Raw genomic sequence first — 16184 nt, forward strand, 5'->3', positions numbered from 1 at the left:
TGTTCATCTTGGCTCCTTTTAAAAAACACAGCAAGCAAGGGTTATTCCAAGCGGAGTCTCCCTTTTTTCCAAAAATTGGGCCCCACACACACCCACCCCTTCAGTGGCAGCAGTTGTGCCCCAGTTGTACACTTCACAGCTAAATTTGCATCAAGCACATTCAAAAATGCGCCATCCTTAACCGTCCACAGGATGACACTGGGGTAGGTAGCAAAGTCTTTGCTGAACCAAGTCTTGTTCAGCTTGGCTCCTTTTAAAAAAACACAGCAATCAAAGGTTACTCCAAGCGGAGTCTCACTTTTTTCCAAAAATTGGGCCCCACACTCACCCACCCCTTCAGTGGCAGCAGTTATGCGCCAGTTGTACACTTCACAGCTAGATTTGCATCAAGCACATTCAAAAATACGCCATCCTTAACCGTCCCCAGGATGACACCGGGATAGGTAGCTAAGTCTTTCCTGATCCCAGCTCTGTTCATCTTGGCTCCTTTTAAAAAACACAGCAAGCAAGGGTTACTCCAAGCGGAGTCTCCCTTTTTTCCAAAAATTGGGCCCCACACACACCCACCCCTTCAGTGGCAGCAGTTGTGCCCCAGTTGTACACTTCACAGCTAGATTTGCATCAAGCACATTCAAAAATACACCATCCTTAACCGTCCCCAGGATTACACTGAGGTAGGTAGCAAATTCTTTGCTGAACCATGACTTGTTCATCTTGGCTCCTTTTAAAAAACACAGCAAGCAAGGGTTATTCCAAGCGGAGTCTCCCTTTTTTCCAAAAATTGGGCCCCACACACACCCACCCCTTCAGTGGCAGCAGTTGTGCCCCAGTTGTACACTTCACAGCTAAATTTGCATCAAGCACATTCAAAAATGCGCCATCCTTAACCGTCCACAGGATGACACTGGGGTAGGTAGCAAAGTCTTTGCTGAACCAAGTCTTGTTCAGCTTGGCTCCTTTTAAAAAAACACAGCAATCAAAGGTTACTCCAAGCGGAGTCTCACTTTTTTCCAAAAATTGGGCCCCACACTCACCCACCCCTTCAGTGGCAGCAGTTATGCGCCAGTTGTACACTTCACAGCTAGATTTGCATCAAGCACATTCAAAAATACACCATCCTTAACCGTCCCCAGGATTACACTGAGGTAGGTAGCAAATTCTTTGCTGAACCATGACTTGTTCATCTTGGCTCCTTTTAAAAAAAGACAGCAATCAAGGGTTACTCCAAGCGGAGTCTCCATTTTTTCCAAAAATTGGGCCCCACACACACCCACCCCTTCAGTGGCAGCAGTTGTGCCCCAGTTGTACACTTCACAGCTAGATTTGCATCAAGCACATTCAAAAATATGCCATCCTTAACCGTCCCCAGGATGACACCGGGGTAGGTAGCTAAGTCTTTCCTGATCCCAGCTCTGTTCATCTTGGCTCCTTTTAAAAAACACAGCAAGCAAGGGTTACTCCAAGCGGAGTCTCCCTTTTTTTCCAAAAATTGGGCCCCACACACACCCACCCCTTCAGTGGCAGCAGTTGTGCCCCAGTTGTACACTTCACAGCTAGATTTGCATCAAGCACATTCAAAAATACGCCATCCTTAACCGTCCCCAGGATGACACCGGGGTAGGTAGCTAAGTCTTTGCTGAACCATGACTTGTTCATCTTGGCTCCTTTTAAAAAACACAGCAAGCAAGGGTTACTCCAATCGGAGTCTCCCTTTTTCCCAAAAATTGGGCCAGACAGACACCCCATCCGTGGCAGCACTTGTGCCCCAGTTGTACACTTCACAGCTAGATTTGCATCAAGCACATTCAAAAATACGCCATCCTTAACCGTCCCCAGGATGACACAGGGGTAGGTAGCAACGTCTTTGCTGAACCATGACTTGTTCATCTTGGCTCCTTTTAAAAAAACACAGCAATCAAGGGTTACTCCAAGCGGAGTCTGCCTTTTTTCCAAAAATTGGGCCCCACACACACCCACCCCTTCAGTGGCAGCAGTTGTGCCCCAGTTGTACACTTCACAGCTAAATTTGCATCAAGCACATTCAAAAATACGCCATCCTTAACCGTCCCCAGGATGACACCGGGGTAGGTAGCTAAATCTTTCCTGATCCGAGCTCTGTTCATCTTGGCTCCTTTTAAAAAACACAGCAAGCAAGGGTTATTCCAAGCGGAGTCTCCCTTTTTTCCAAAAATTGGGCCCCACACACACCCACCCCTTCAGTGGCAGCAGTTGTGCCCCAGTTGTACACTTCACAGCTAAATTTGCATCAAGCACATTCAAAAATACGCTATCCTTAACCGTCCACAGGATGACACTGGGGTAGGTAGCAAAGTCTTTGCTGAACCAAGTCTTGTTCAGCTTGGCTCCTTTTAAAAAAACACAGCAATCAATGGTTACTCCAAGCGGAGTCTCACTTTTTTCCAAAAATTGGGCCCCACACTCACCCACCCCTTCAGTGGCAGCCGTTGGGCCCCAGTTGTACACTTCACAGCTAGATTTGCATCAAGCACATTCAAAAATACGCCATCCTTAACCGTCCCCAGGATGACACCGGGATAGGTAGCTAAGTCTTTCCTGATCCCAGCTCTGTTCATCTTGGCTCCTTTTAAAAAACACAGCAAGCAAGGGTTACTCCAAGCGGAGTCTCCCTTTTTTCCAAAAATTGGGCCCCACACACACCCACCCCTTCAGTGGCAGCAGTTGTGCCCCAGTTGTACACTTCACAGCTAGATTTGCATCAAGCACATTCAAAAATACGCCATCCTTAACCGTCCCCAGGATGACACCGGGGTAGGTAGCAAAGTCTTTCCTGATCCCAGCTCTATTCATCATGGCTCCTTTTAAAAAACACAGCAAGCAAGGGTTACTCCAAGCGGAGTCTCCCTTTTTTCCAAAAATTGGGCCACACAGACACCCCATCAGTGGCAGCACTTGTGCCCTAGTTGCAAACAGGATGTTTTTATTTGCATCAAGCACATTCCAAATCCACAAGCATTTACTCTCCCCAGGATGACACAGGGGTAGTAAATTCCTTGTGGATCCATGACTTGTTCATTTTGATGAACGTTAGTCTGTCCACATTGTCACTGGACAGACGCGTGCGCTTATCTGTCAGCACACACCCAGCAGCACTGAAGACACGTTCAGAGACAACGCTGGCAGCTGGACACGACAAAATCTCCAAGGCGTAACTGGAGAGCTCTGGCCATTTTTCAAGATGTGAAGCCCAAAATGAGCAAGGCTCCATTTGCAAAGTCATGGCATCAATGTTCATTTGGAGATACTCCTGTATCATCCTCTCCAGACGTTGACTATGTGTCAGACTTGTTGTCTCTGGTGGCCTTGCAAAGGACGGTCTAAAAAAATTCTGAAAAGATTCCATAAAATTGCTGTTACCAGCACCAGATACGGTGCTACTGGTACGGGTAGACTATTGAAGATGACGAGACCGTCCCATGTTTGTCAAGTTACAACTGGGATATTCACTTCCTGCAACTGCACGGTTGTTTGGTGGAAAAGCCGAGCTAAGATCGAGTAACAGCTTCTGCTGATACTCCTGCATACATGCATCCCTTTCTATGGCTGGAATTATGTCACAAAATTTGGACTTGTACCGGGGATCTAATAGTGTGGCAAGCCAGTAGTCATCATCACTTCTAATTTTGACAATACGAGGGTCATGTTGGAGGTAGTGCAGCAAGAAGGCGCTCATGTGTCTTGCGCAGCCATGCGGACCAAGTCCACGCTGTGTTTGTGGCATAGAGGTGCTAACCGTTCTTTCTTCCTCTGACATCTCCCCCCAACCTCTTTCAACTGAAATTTGACCAAGGTCTCCCTCATCCGCTGAGTCCTCCATGTCCATGGACAGTTCGTCCTCCATTTCTTCATGTTCTCCTGCCCCTTCCCCAACATTTCGCCTGCTACCATGCGCCCTTGTTGATCCCTGTCCCCCATGGTCCTATGCCTGCCGCGTTGGTGATGATGAACGTCTGGACCTTGGAGATGTTGTTGTGTCTTGCGCATATGAATCCTCCTGTAGTTCCTCTCCTTCCTGTTGTCTCACCCCCTGACTCCGAATAGTGTTTAGCGTGTGCTCCAGCATGTAAATGACTGGAATTGTCATGCTGATAATGGAATTGTCAGCGCTAAACATATTCGTCGCCATGTCGAAGGGTGCATAGGTCCTTGATCTGAGACCACTCCATCAGGGTGATCTGCCCCACCTCTGCATCTCGTTGGCCCAGGCTATACGTCATGACGTATTGCACCAGGGCTCGGCGGTGCTGCCACAGTCGCTGTAACATGTGGAGAGTCGAATTCCAGCGTGTCGGCACATCGCATTTCAGGCGATGAACCGGCAGGCCGAAAGACTTCTGGAGAGATGCAAGTCGCTCAGCTGCGGCGGTTGAATGGCGGACGGAATTGAGCAGACAGTTTTCGTGCCCTGGTCAGAAGGCCATCTAGGCCGGGATAGTGTGTTAAAAATTGCTGGACAACAAGGTTCAACACGTGAGCCATACAAGGCACGTGTGTCACCTTGCCCAGGCGAAGGGCCGCACCCAGGTTTGCAGCATTGTCACACACGGCCTTACCAGGCTCCAGGTTGAGTGGAGACAACCATTTATTAAACTCGGACCGCAGAGCTGACCACAACTCCTCAGCTGTGTGACTCCTATTCCCAAGACATGTCAAGCTAAAGACCGTCTGATGCCGTTGCGCTCTGCTGCCAGCATAGTAATGAGGGGTGCGTGATTCCTTCTGCGCAGTTAGAACACTGGTGGCCTGACCAGGCAGGCTTGGGGCGGAGGTGGAGGACCCAGATGAGGTGGAGGAGGCAGAAGCAGTGGCGGAACTTGGACAGACAGAGGATTGATACACACGTCGTGGGGACGGCAAGACTTGTGCAGCAGACCCTTCACCATCTATCACCATAGTTACCCAGTGCCCAGTCAGCGACATGTAACGTCCCAGTCCATGCTTACTTGTCCAAGTATCGGTGGTGAAATGCACCCGTTTACACAGAGTTTCTCAAGGAAGTGGTGATGTTGTGTGCGACATGCTGGTGTAGCGCGGGCACACCTTTCTTAGAGAAGTAGTGGCGACTGGGCATCTGGTACTGGGGCACAGCGACAGACATAAGGTCTCTAAAATCCTGTGTGTCCACCAGGCGGAAAGGCAGCATTTCGGTAGCTAAGAACTTACAGAGGGATAAAGTCAACCTCTTAGCTTTGTCATGGGTCGCAGGAAATGGCCTTTTATTTGTCCACATCTGAGGGACAGAGATCTGGCTGCTGTGTGTAGACGGTGTTGAGTAGGGTGTCCCTGGAAAAATGCAGCTTTGTGAGGAAAGTGCAGGCGTAGACATGATGTCGCCTTTATCCAACGTTGGTGCTATCGATCTCTGAGAGAGCTGTACACACGTACTTGTTTCCCCTTCCAAACCAACTGACGACCTACCAAGCAAACTACCTGTTGCGGTTACAGTGGTGGAAGTTGTGCGTGGAAAACCAGGTGTGACAGCTGTCCCCACAGTCCTAGAAGATGAAGAGCGCGCGGATGCACTAGAAGGGGCAGGCGGTGGATGGTTCGCTCCGCTAGGCCGCATTGAAGCACGGTGAGCTTCCCACTGGGACTTATGATATTTATTCATGTGACGATTCATGAAAGAAGTTGTCAAACTACTGAGGTTTTGATCTCTACTAACAGAATCATGAAAAATTTTACAGATCACATAATTTGGGCGATCTTTTCCTATGTCAAAAAAGGACCAGGCTAGGCAAGGCTTAGAGGGCATGCGACCTGCTGATCCACCCCGACTAGTGCTCAGAGGCACAGTGGTGGCTGAGGATGCAGTTGTAGAAGTGCTACCAGTACTCCTACTCTGTCCAGGAAGGCACAAGGTAACTTTGTCGTCAGTTGCATCCTCCTCCACCGCCTCTGTTGACCTCCTCGAGTGCCTGACTGTGGGTTGACAGTAGGTGGGATCTAGAACTTCCTCATCAATTGTTGTGTTTGCACTCCCCTCACCCTCAGACCGAGCCTCTTCTTGCCCTGACCGAATATTTAAGTTGTCATCCCAATCTGGTATCTGCGTCTCATCGTCATCAGTATGTTCCTCATTGTCTATAACAACAGGTGTTACAGTTGGTGAAAAAGGGTCAACATTATGCTCAGAAACTTGGTCCTCACGGCCTGAATCAGAGTCACAAAGGTTCTGGGCATCACTGCAGACCATTTCCTGGTCTATACTCACTGTAGCTTGGGAGCAGACCTCTGATTCCCAGGCTATAGTGTGACTGAAAAGTTCTGCAGACTCAGCCATCTCAGTTCTACCATACTGTGCAGGGCGGATGGAGACTTCAGAGCTGGGAGAAAGCAAGTTTGATTGGGATGACAACTCTGAGGACTGGTGTTTTTTGGATGCGGTAGTTGAGGTGGCGGAGAGGGCACTTGTTGGACCACTTGAGATCCATTCAAGCATTTTCCTTTTTTGGCCATCATCTACCTTTGTTCCAGTTGTTCGTGTCCGTAAAAAAGGGAGCACATCGGATTGTCCACGGTAAGTAGTAGACATCTTACTTTTGCTGGAAGATGGTCTATCTTCAGCAGATGTTAATGGAGCTTTGCCACCTTCCCCACGGACAAACCCTTTTTTTCCTTTTCCAACACGCCTCTTCCCCTTTCCACCAGCATCTGTCATTTTGCCACTCATTTTGATAGCGACAAGATTGTGCACTTAAAATGTGGTAATAAAAATTGAGAGGTGGAGTAGATTTCAGCGGTGGTCTAGCTTTATTAACAGCAGAATAAACAACAATAATTATCCCTGACAATGCAACTACGGCCCTTAAACTGGCAGCAGTGTTTGCTAGTATAATGGCTTAGTAACAATGAGTTTGAGTGTGCAATGCAGGCAGACGTGCTGCAAATATCTTTGCACTTGTGGGACAATACAGAAGTCCAACAGCCATGTTTAGGATGCCACTAAGTTCACTCAGTGTTTACTAATATAATGGCTTAGTAACAATGAGTTTGAGTGTGCAATGCAGGTAGACGTGCTGCAAATATCTTTTCACTAGTGGGACAACACAGAAGTCCAACAGGCACGTTTAGGATGCCACCAAGTTCACTCAGTGTTTGCTAGTATAATGGCTTAGTAACAATGAGTTTGAGTCTGCAATGCAGGCAGACGTGCTGCAAATATATTTGCACTAGTGGGACAATACAGAAGTCCAACAGCCACGTTTAGGATGCCACTAAGTTCACTCAGTGTTTGCTAGTATAATGGCTTAGTAACAATGAGTTTGAGTGTGCAATGCAGGCAGACGTGCTGCAAATATCTTTGCACTTATGGGACAATACAGAAGTCCAACGATCACGTTTAGGATGCCACTAAGTTCACTCAGTGTTTGCTAGTATAATGGCTTAGTAACAATGAGCTTGAGTGTGCAATGCAGGCAGACGTGCTGCAAATATCTTTGCACTTGTGGGACAATACAGAAGTCCAACAGCCATGTTTAGGATGCCACTAAGTTCACTCAGTGTTTGCTAGTATAATGGCTTAGTAACAATGAGTTTGAGTCTGCAATGCAGGTAGACGTGCTGCAAATATCTTTGCACTACTGGGACAATACAGAAGTCCAACAGCCACGTTTAGGATGCCACTAAGTTCACTCAGTGTTTGCTAGTATAATGGCTTAGTAACAATGAGTTTGAGTCTGCAATGCAGGTAGACGTGCTGCAAATATCTTTGCACTACTGGGACAATACAGAAGTCCAACAGCCACGTTTAGGACTCCACTAAGTTCACTCAATGTTTGCTAGTATAATGGCTTAGTAACAATGAGTTTGAGTGTGCAATGCAGGCAGACGTGCTGCAAATATCTTTGCACTAGTGGGACAATACAGAAGTCCAACAGCCATGTTTAGGATGCCACTAAGTTCACTCAGTGTTTGCTAGTATAATGGCTTAGTAACAGTCAGTGATAGTCTGCAATGCAGGCAGACGTGCTGCAAATATCTTTGCACTAGTGGGACAACACAGAAGTCCAACAGCCCCGTTTAGGATGCCACTAAGTTCACTCTGTGTTTGCTAGTATAATGGCTTAGTAACAATGAGTTTGAGTGTGCAATGCAGGCAGACGTGCTGCAAATATCTTTGCACTTATGGGACAATACAGAAGTCCAATGGTCACGTTTAGGATGCCACTAAGTTCACTCAGTGTTTGCTAGTATAATGGCTTAGTAACAATGAGCTTGAGTGTGCAATGCAGGCAGACGTGCTGCAAATATCTTTGCACTTGTGGGACAATACAGAAGTCCAACAGCCACGTTTAGGATGCCACTAAGTTCACTCAGTGTTTGCTAGTATAATGGCTTAGTAACAATGAGTTTGAGTGTGCAATGCAGGCAGACGTGCTGCAAATATCTTTGCACTAGTGGGACAATACAGAAGTCCAACAGCCACGTTTAGGATGCCACTAAGTTCACTCAGTGTTTGCTAGTATAATGGCTTAGTAACAATGAGTTTGAGTGTGTAAAGGGCAGGAGGGTACAGTGGCAGGGTTGTGGGTCTCTGGGTAGAGGAATGGAAGAATGCCTTTCTATCCCTCCTAATGGGGAAATGCAGCGAGGAAATCCCTGACCTTAGCTACACAGATGCTGTCATCTTGTGTAGCTGTTAAACTCTGTTTTCACGGACCTGTCACCTGTGGCTCTGACCCTGCCGGTATTAGCCCTTAAAAGGACTGATAGAAAGTGCTATCCCTATGCTGTACAGCGCTGTGTATAGAGCGTACACAGCAGTATCGGAGCTAGGCGCTGCGCCAGCGCTGACTGACACCAAGGACGCAGAAGGCAGATAATGGCGTGCTGGAGGAAAATGTCCGTTTTTATAATGCAGGGATATGTGACATGGACATCCTATCACACATGCCGTTGCTTCTCTGGCTAAAAGTCCACTTAGCTGTGTGTGTTTCTGGGATTGGCTGACATGCTGGCCCGCCCCACTACACGCGCGCGCTTAGGGAAGGAAGAGAAGGAAAAAAAAAAAAATGGCGATCGCCATTATACATACAACAGTGATCTGAATGAGCTGTTGCCGCACACTATACACTGAAATTTCATAATAGTGTGAGTCACAGAGTGACTTACACTATTACAGCGGAAAGCCAGCTAGTATTTAGCTGGTCTTTTTGCTGCTAGAACCGTTCTCGAACGTATCTAGAACTATCGAGCTTTAGCAAAAAGCTCGAGTTCTAGTTCTATCTAGAACAGCCCCCAAAATCACTCGAGCCGCGAACTGGAGAACCTCGAACCGTGAACCGCGCTCAACTCTAATACTAAATGAACAAAATGGTTCCAAGATATGAAGGACTATGAATCATGACATATTTTTTATTGGTAGGATAATGTGCATTCAAGACATAATTTTGAAAGGCAGAGACCAACCTAGACGAAAGGGAGAAGGAAAAACAAATGAAAGACTACCTAATAGTTTGGGCTTTACTACTGGGGAGTCAGAGTCCACTGATGTTTCTAATATGGTAGCTTCAAGTACCCCTTCTCTTTTGGCAAAAAACACAGTTTAAAATCAAGGGCAACAAAAGGAAGCAAAGAAGTGGCCAATATCATAGGAGAAAGGACAAAAGTTGTATGCTTTACCTTACTTGGTGACCAAAAAAGGGGGGCCAAATAGTTTTCTTTATTTATTAGGTTAAACCAGGCTAAATACTTTTATGGTTTAACCTAATAAATAAATAATTTAAAAACTACATGTGGTCCCCCTTTTATGATCACCATTCAAGGTAAAGCAGACATCTGTGGGCTTGTATTAGAAGGTCTCACATTTGTCTGACATTCATGGTGGTTTTTTTAATACGTTGGTGAACAAGGGATACTGTAGGGGAGTCTTCATTAAAATAAACTATTGTTTCCTATTTGTGTGAGTTTTTTTTAACTATACACTTTTATACTTACTCGGTTAGTAATGTGGGTTTCTGATAAATGCCTCTTCATTACTAACCCCTGACAATTCACAACTGACATCAACACCAAAAAATATTTCCCCAATTGCCAATGCACTAGGACATTCTGGACGAGCCTGGGCAAAGTACCAGAACTGGTGCAACTAATAGAAGCAAAAATTCTGATGTGGCTGTGGACTGCTGTTTGTGGGTTGGAAAGGGCTAAATAACCAGACCGTGTTACAGGGCTGGTCCAAAGCATCCAGGTTGCTTTGTTGGCGTACTTGTAGTCTGTGCCAATTTTTGACACTTTTCCTGTTGCCTGACCTTAATTTTTGGAAATGTGGAGATTTAAAGTAGGGTCTTCAAATTGTCTTTTGTCTGTAGTGTAGTGCCAGGGTGCTGGGAGCAAGAGGCCTATGCCTGTCTTTCATCATCTCTTGATTTTTTTAAAATGAAAATGCCAGGCCCCATCCTGTGTGTAAGTCAATGCAGTGAGACAGTGCTTACATTAATATGCATTGGAGAACAAAATGAAGAAAAAACAAGAAAGCCAGCACTAAATGTGCACTACAGCACTAAAAATTCCAAACTGTACTTTTTTTGTAATTTGAGATTTTTGGCAAAAAATTTCAATTTTTTTAGCTACCCCGCCACGTCACGGCAAATCTCTTTGGGGCAGTCCTACTTTAAAATATTTTTTATATAAAATGTGCCATACGGCCTCACATGTGAAAAAGTAGAACTGTTTTTAGCAGCACTTACGTGGTGTTTTTCAATCCCATACCGATGACTGAATGATGGCTGTGGGCAGGACAGGCCCAAGCAAATGCTGCTTGAAGTAAATAGCCTGTGGACAGTCAGACAGCTGCAGAGTTGTTGGTCACTATCCAGGCCCAAGTTGATTAATTGTTGTCTCCACTGAACCTGGAGCCAGGGAAGACCATATGTGATAATGGTGCAAACCTGGTGGCGGCACTATGTCTGGGCGCCATCACATTTGCACTACATGGATCAACCTGGTTATACAAAAATCTCTAGGGCCCTATTCCAGCCTAGATGTGCTGCTACAGAAGGCATGATCACAGAGTGCTCACTTTTTAAAATGGAAATGCCAGCCCACATCCTGTGTGTTGCATGGAGCATACTTCCTTGGTGTGAAAACACACTATGGAGAATTGATGTCTGCTTGCAATATTTTTATATATCAAGACTCCAAGGTGGGTCTCCAAGTTGTGTCTTGTGTGTACTGTGAGGGGTATGGGAGCACCATCCCTACACCTATCTTTCATCCCCCTCTATATTTCTTATGTCAATAGTCTAGGAAGCTAATGGCTATGCCAAACCAGTGGTGCTGCACTGTAAAACTTATTTTTTCTATTTTTGAAGCTTTTTGTCCCCCCTAAATATGTTTTATCTACTTTACATTTGGCCTCCCATTGAATCCAATGGGGTTCAATAAGGCTCGCTAAGGTTTGGAGTTCAGTTCGGCGAATAGTTCGGCTAACGCCGCATTTGTTTGGTAAGGCTCAGCAAACTAAACTGGGAAAGGATTGCTCATCTCTACTCAAAACCATATTCAAGGAATTTATTAACCCTTTAGGTTCATCACAGGAATTAAAGAAATGTGGAAGAAGAATATGAAAATGTTATTTTTTCCACAAAAATGTTGTTTTTGCCCTAATTTTTTTTACTTTCACAAGGGTAAGAGGAGCAAATTAACTAAACAGTTGGTTTTGTAATTTTTCCTGAGTACACCGACACCCTATACATTATGTGGTGGAAAACTACTGTTTTGGAGCACGGCAGGGATTGGAAGAGAAGGAGCACTATTTGAATTTTGTAAATTGTCTGGAAGGATAGAGCATGCCTTGTCAGCAGAACCGTGATGTGTCTAAGCAGTGGAAACCTCCAACAAGTCACCCTATTTTGGAAACTAGACCCCTCAAGACAAAATTAACCCCATTGTTGTAAAATTTCTCCTGAGTACAGGGATATTCTACTGTATTTGTGATGGAAAACTATTTGTTGGGCTCACGACAGGGCTCAAGAGAGAATGACGCATGTAAGCTGCAGTTCATCGTTCCCGTGGTGTCACACGGAGCGATGTGTGCTGCCTCGGGAACGATGAACAACTGGCGCGCAGAAGGACGTTCGATTTTTTGGAAAATGAGCGGCGTGTCAACGAGCAACGATAAGGTGAGTATTTTTGCTCGTTCACAGTCGCTCATAGATGTCACACACTACGATATGTGAAATGATGCCGGATGTGCGGCACTAACGACGTGACCCTGACGACATATTGTTAGATATATCGTAGCGTTTAACGGTCCCTTAAGACTTCATAAGGTTTGAACACACTGTTGGTGGTATGTTGGCCCATTCCTTCATGCAGATCTCCTCCAGGGATGATTTGGGCCTGTCGCTGGGCAACTTTCAACTCCCTCCAAAGTTTTTCTATGGAGTTGAGACCTGGGGACTGGCTAGGCCACTCCAAGACCTTCATATGCTTCTTACAAAGCCACTCCTTTGTTGCCCTGGCGGTGTGCTTGGGATCACTATCATGCTGAAAGACCCAGCCACGTTTTATCTTCAATGCCCTTGCTGATGGAAGGAGGTTTGAACTCAAAATCTCACGATACATGACCCTATTCATTCTTTCATGTACATGGATCAGTCATATTGGTCCATTTGAAACAGCTGCAAAGCATGATGTTGCCACCCTCATGCTTCACAGTAGGTATGGTGTTCCTTGGATGCAACTCAACATTCTGTCTCCTCCAATCCTCCAAACATGATGAGTTTTGTCTATCAAACAGTTCTACTTTGCTTTCATCAGACCATATGACATTCCCCCAATACTCTTCGGGATAATCTGGCACTGCAGGATCTGAGTCCCTGGCGGCATAGTACAGTCCCTGACAGAAGTTCTGTCGCTTATCCATGTTATGTAAATAAATGCTTATAACCTGACTTTAAATTCATCCATTGGTTTCATAAATACTCTTTTGAAAGCTGAAACCCTCCCAAATTTGGTTTAGGTTTTGAAAATAAAGTTGCTGCAAAACTGAAATATTTATCATTTAATGAACACAGAAAGGTCAGATCTTGGCAAGACAGAAGTTTTGTCACCTTGTCATATAATGCATCCAATCCTAGTTTGCATCCTCACCTATGCTCACTAAGTGATTGGTTAATTAGTGGGTGTGAATAAAAAGAAACCCAGCACCCCAGACTTTCACTTGAACTGCAACTTGACCTCTGACAACATGCCAAAAATCGACCCTGCAACCAAAGCCTTGATTATCAAGAGGCTGAAGACCAGATCCACTGTAAAGGTGGCTGGCACCTTTAATGTGTCTCAGCGTCAAGTACAAAAAACTAAAACAAGATTTGAAGAGACTGGAGATGTTTTTGACAAACCCAGGTCCGGCAGACCCCGCAAGACAACTGCTAAGGAGGAATGTTTGTTGGTTAGAAAATCCAAAGCCAGCCCCTCTTTCACTGCAGCAGAGCTCCAAAAGGCCTAGTCACCTCAAGTCACTGTGTCAACTAGAACAGTTTGTAGGATTCTGTCTCGAAATGGCCTCCATGGACGAATCAGTGCCCAGAAGCCAGCACTAAACAGAAGGCAATTAAAATCCGTGTGGCATTTACCAAGTCCCTCAGCCTGCTAAACAGATGGACGCTGGAAAAGTGTAAGAAGGTGGATTTCTCTGATGAATCTTCAGTTGAATTACACCACAGCCACAGCAAATACTGGAGGAAACCTACTGGAGCCCGTATGGATCCAGAAAACAGTTAAGTTTGGTGGTGGAAAGATCATTGTCTGGGGTTACTTTCAGTAATGGGGTGTGCAAAAGATTTGCAAGGTGGAAGGCAATATCAATAGCCTAAAATATCAAGACGTATTGGCTACCTCTTACATTCCCAATCATAAAAGGGGTCAAATTCTGCAGCAGGATGGTGCTCCATCTCATACCTCCATCTCTACAACAAAGTTCCTCGTGGCAAAGAAGATCAAGGTGCTCAAGGACTGGCCAGCCCAGTCAATAGACATGACCATCATTGAGCATATTTGGGGTAGGATGAAAGAGGAAGCTTGGAAGACAAAACCAAGGAATCTAGATGAACTCTGGGAGGCATGTAAGACTGCATTCTTTGCTATTCCTGATGACTTCATCAATAAATTGTATGAATCATTGTTGAACCGCATGGATGCAGTCCTTCAAGCTCATGGAAGTCACACAAAAAATAAATATGGCTCTAATAGCACCACAACTTCATTCACCAATGCAACATATCTTTGTACTAGATGTTAATTATTTGTTTGAATTTCCCTTTACTTTCTGTGGGCGGCAAAGCATTTGCCAAAATCTGACCTTGGTGTGTTCATTAAATAATTATTTCAATATTTCAGCTTTGCAGCAACTTTATTTCCATAACCTAAACCAAATTTGGGAGGGTTTCAGCTTTCAAAAGAGTAATTTACGAAACGAATGGATGAATTTAAAGTCAGGTTATAAGTAGAGTTGAGCGCGGTTCGTGGTTCGTGGTTCTCCAGTTCGCGGCTCGAGTGATTTTGGGGCATGTTCTAGATCGAACTAGAACTCGAGCTTTTTGCAAAAGCTCGATAGTTCTAGAAACGTTCGAGAACGGTTCTAGCAGCCAAAAAACAGCTAAATCCTAGCTTGGTTTCTGCTGTAATAGTGTAAGTCACTCTGTGAATCAAACTATTATCACATTTCAGTGTATAGTGTGCGTGAACAGCGCCTTCAGATCACTGCTGTTTCTATAATGGCGATCGCCATTTTTTTTTTTTTCTTGTCTTCCTTCCCTAAGCGCGCGCGTCTTGTGGGGCGGGCCAGCATGTCAGCCAATCACAGACACACACACACCTAAGTGGACTTTGAGCCAGAGAAGCAACGGCATGTGTGATAGGATCTGCATGTCACATGTCCCTGCATTATAAAACCGGACATTTTCTTCACGAACGCCATTATCTGCCTTCTGCGTCTTTGGTGTCAGACATCAGTGTCGCAGCTCCGTCCTCCTGAGTCCTATAGCCGATACAGCTGTATGCGCTGCATACACAGCGTTAGACAGCTTAGGGAGAGCACATTCTAGCAGTCCTTTTAAGGGCTCAAAGCGGCAGGGTCAGAGAGCCATAAGTGACAGGTCCTGCAAACAGCAACAGCGTCTGTGTAGCCCAGGTCAGGGATTTCCTCCCTGCATTTCACCATTAGGAGGGAATAGAAAGGCAGGCTTCCATTCCTCTACCCAGAGCACCACAATCCTGCCACTGTACCCTCTTGTCCTCTGCACACTCCAACTCATTCTAAGTAAGCCATTATACTAGCAAACATTCAGTGTACCTAGTGGCATCCTATACGTGGCTATTGGACTTTGCTATAGTCCCACTAGTGCAAAGACATTTGCAGAGCACGTCTGCCTGCATTGCACACTACAACTTTTTTAAACTAAGCAATTTTACTAGCAAACACTCAGTGTACCTAGTGGCATCCTATACGTGGCTATTGGACTTTGTTATAGTCCCACTAGTGCCAAGACATTTGCAGAGCGCATCTGCCTGCGTTGCACACTCCAACGAATTATAACTAAGCCATTATACTAGCACACACTCAGTGTACCTAGTGGCATCCTATACGTGGCTATTGGACTTTGCTATAGTCCCACTAGTGCAAAGACATTAGCAGAGCACATCTGCCTGCATTGCACACTCCAAGTTTTTTAAACTAAGCAATTTTACTAGCAAACACTCAGTGTACCTAGTGGCATCCTATACGTGGCTATTGGACTTTGCTATAGTCCCACTAGTGCAAAGACATTTGCAGAGCACGTCTGCCTGCATTGCACACTACAACTTTTTTAAACTAAGCAATTTTACTAGCAAACACTCAGTGTACCTAGTGGCATCCTATACGTGGCTATTGGACTTTGCTATAGTCCCACTAGTGCCAAGACATTTGCAGAGCGCATCTGCCTGCGTTGCACACTCCAACTAATTATAACTAAGCCATTATACTTGCACACACTAAGTGTTTTTTAGTGGCATCCTATACGTGGCTATTGGACTTTGCTATAGTCCTACTAGTGCCAAGACATTTGCAGAGCGCATCTGCCTGCGTTGCACACTCCAACTAATTATAACTAAGCCATTATACTAGCACACACTCAGTGAACCTAGTGGCATCCTAT

The sequence above is a fragment of the Anomaloglossus baeobatrachus genome, chromosome 2 (assembly GCF_048569485.1).
Source record: "Anomaloglossus baeobatrachus isolate aAnoBae1 chromosome 2, aAnoBae1.hap1, whole genome shotgun sequence".
Lineage (NCBI taxonomy): Eukaryota > Metazoa > Chordata > Amphibia > Anura > Aromobatidae > Anomaloglossus > Anomaloglossus baeobatrachus.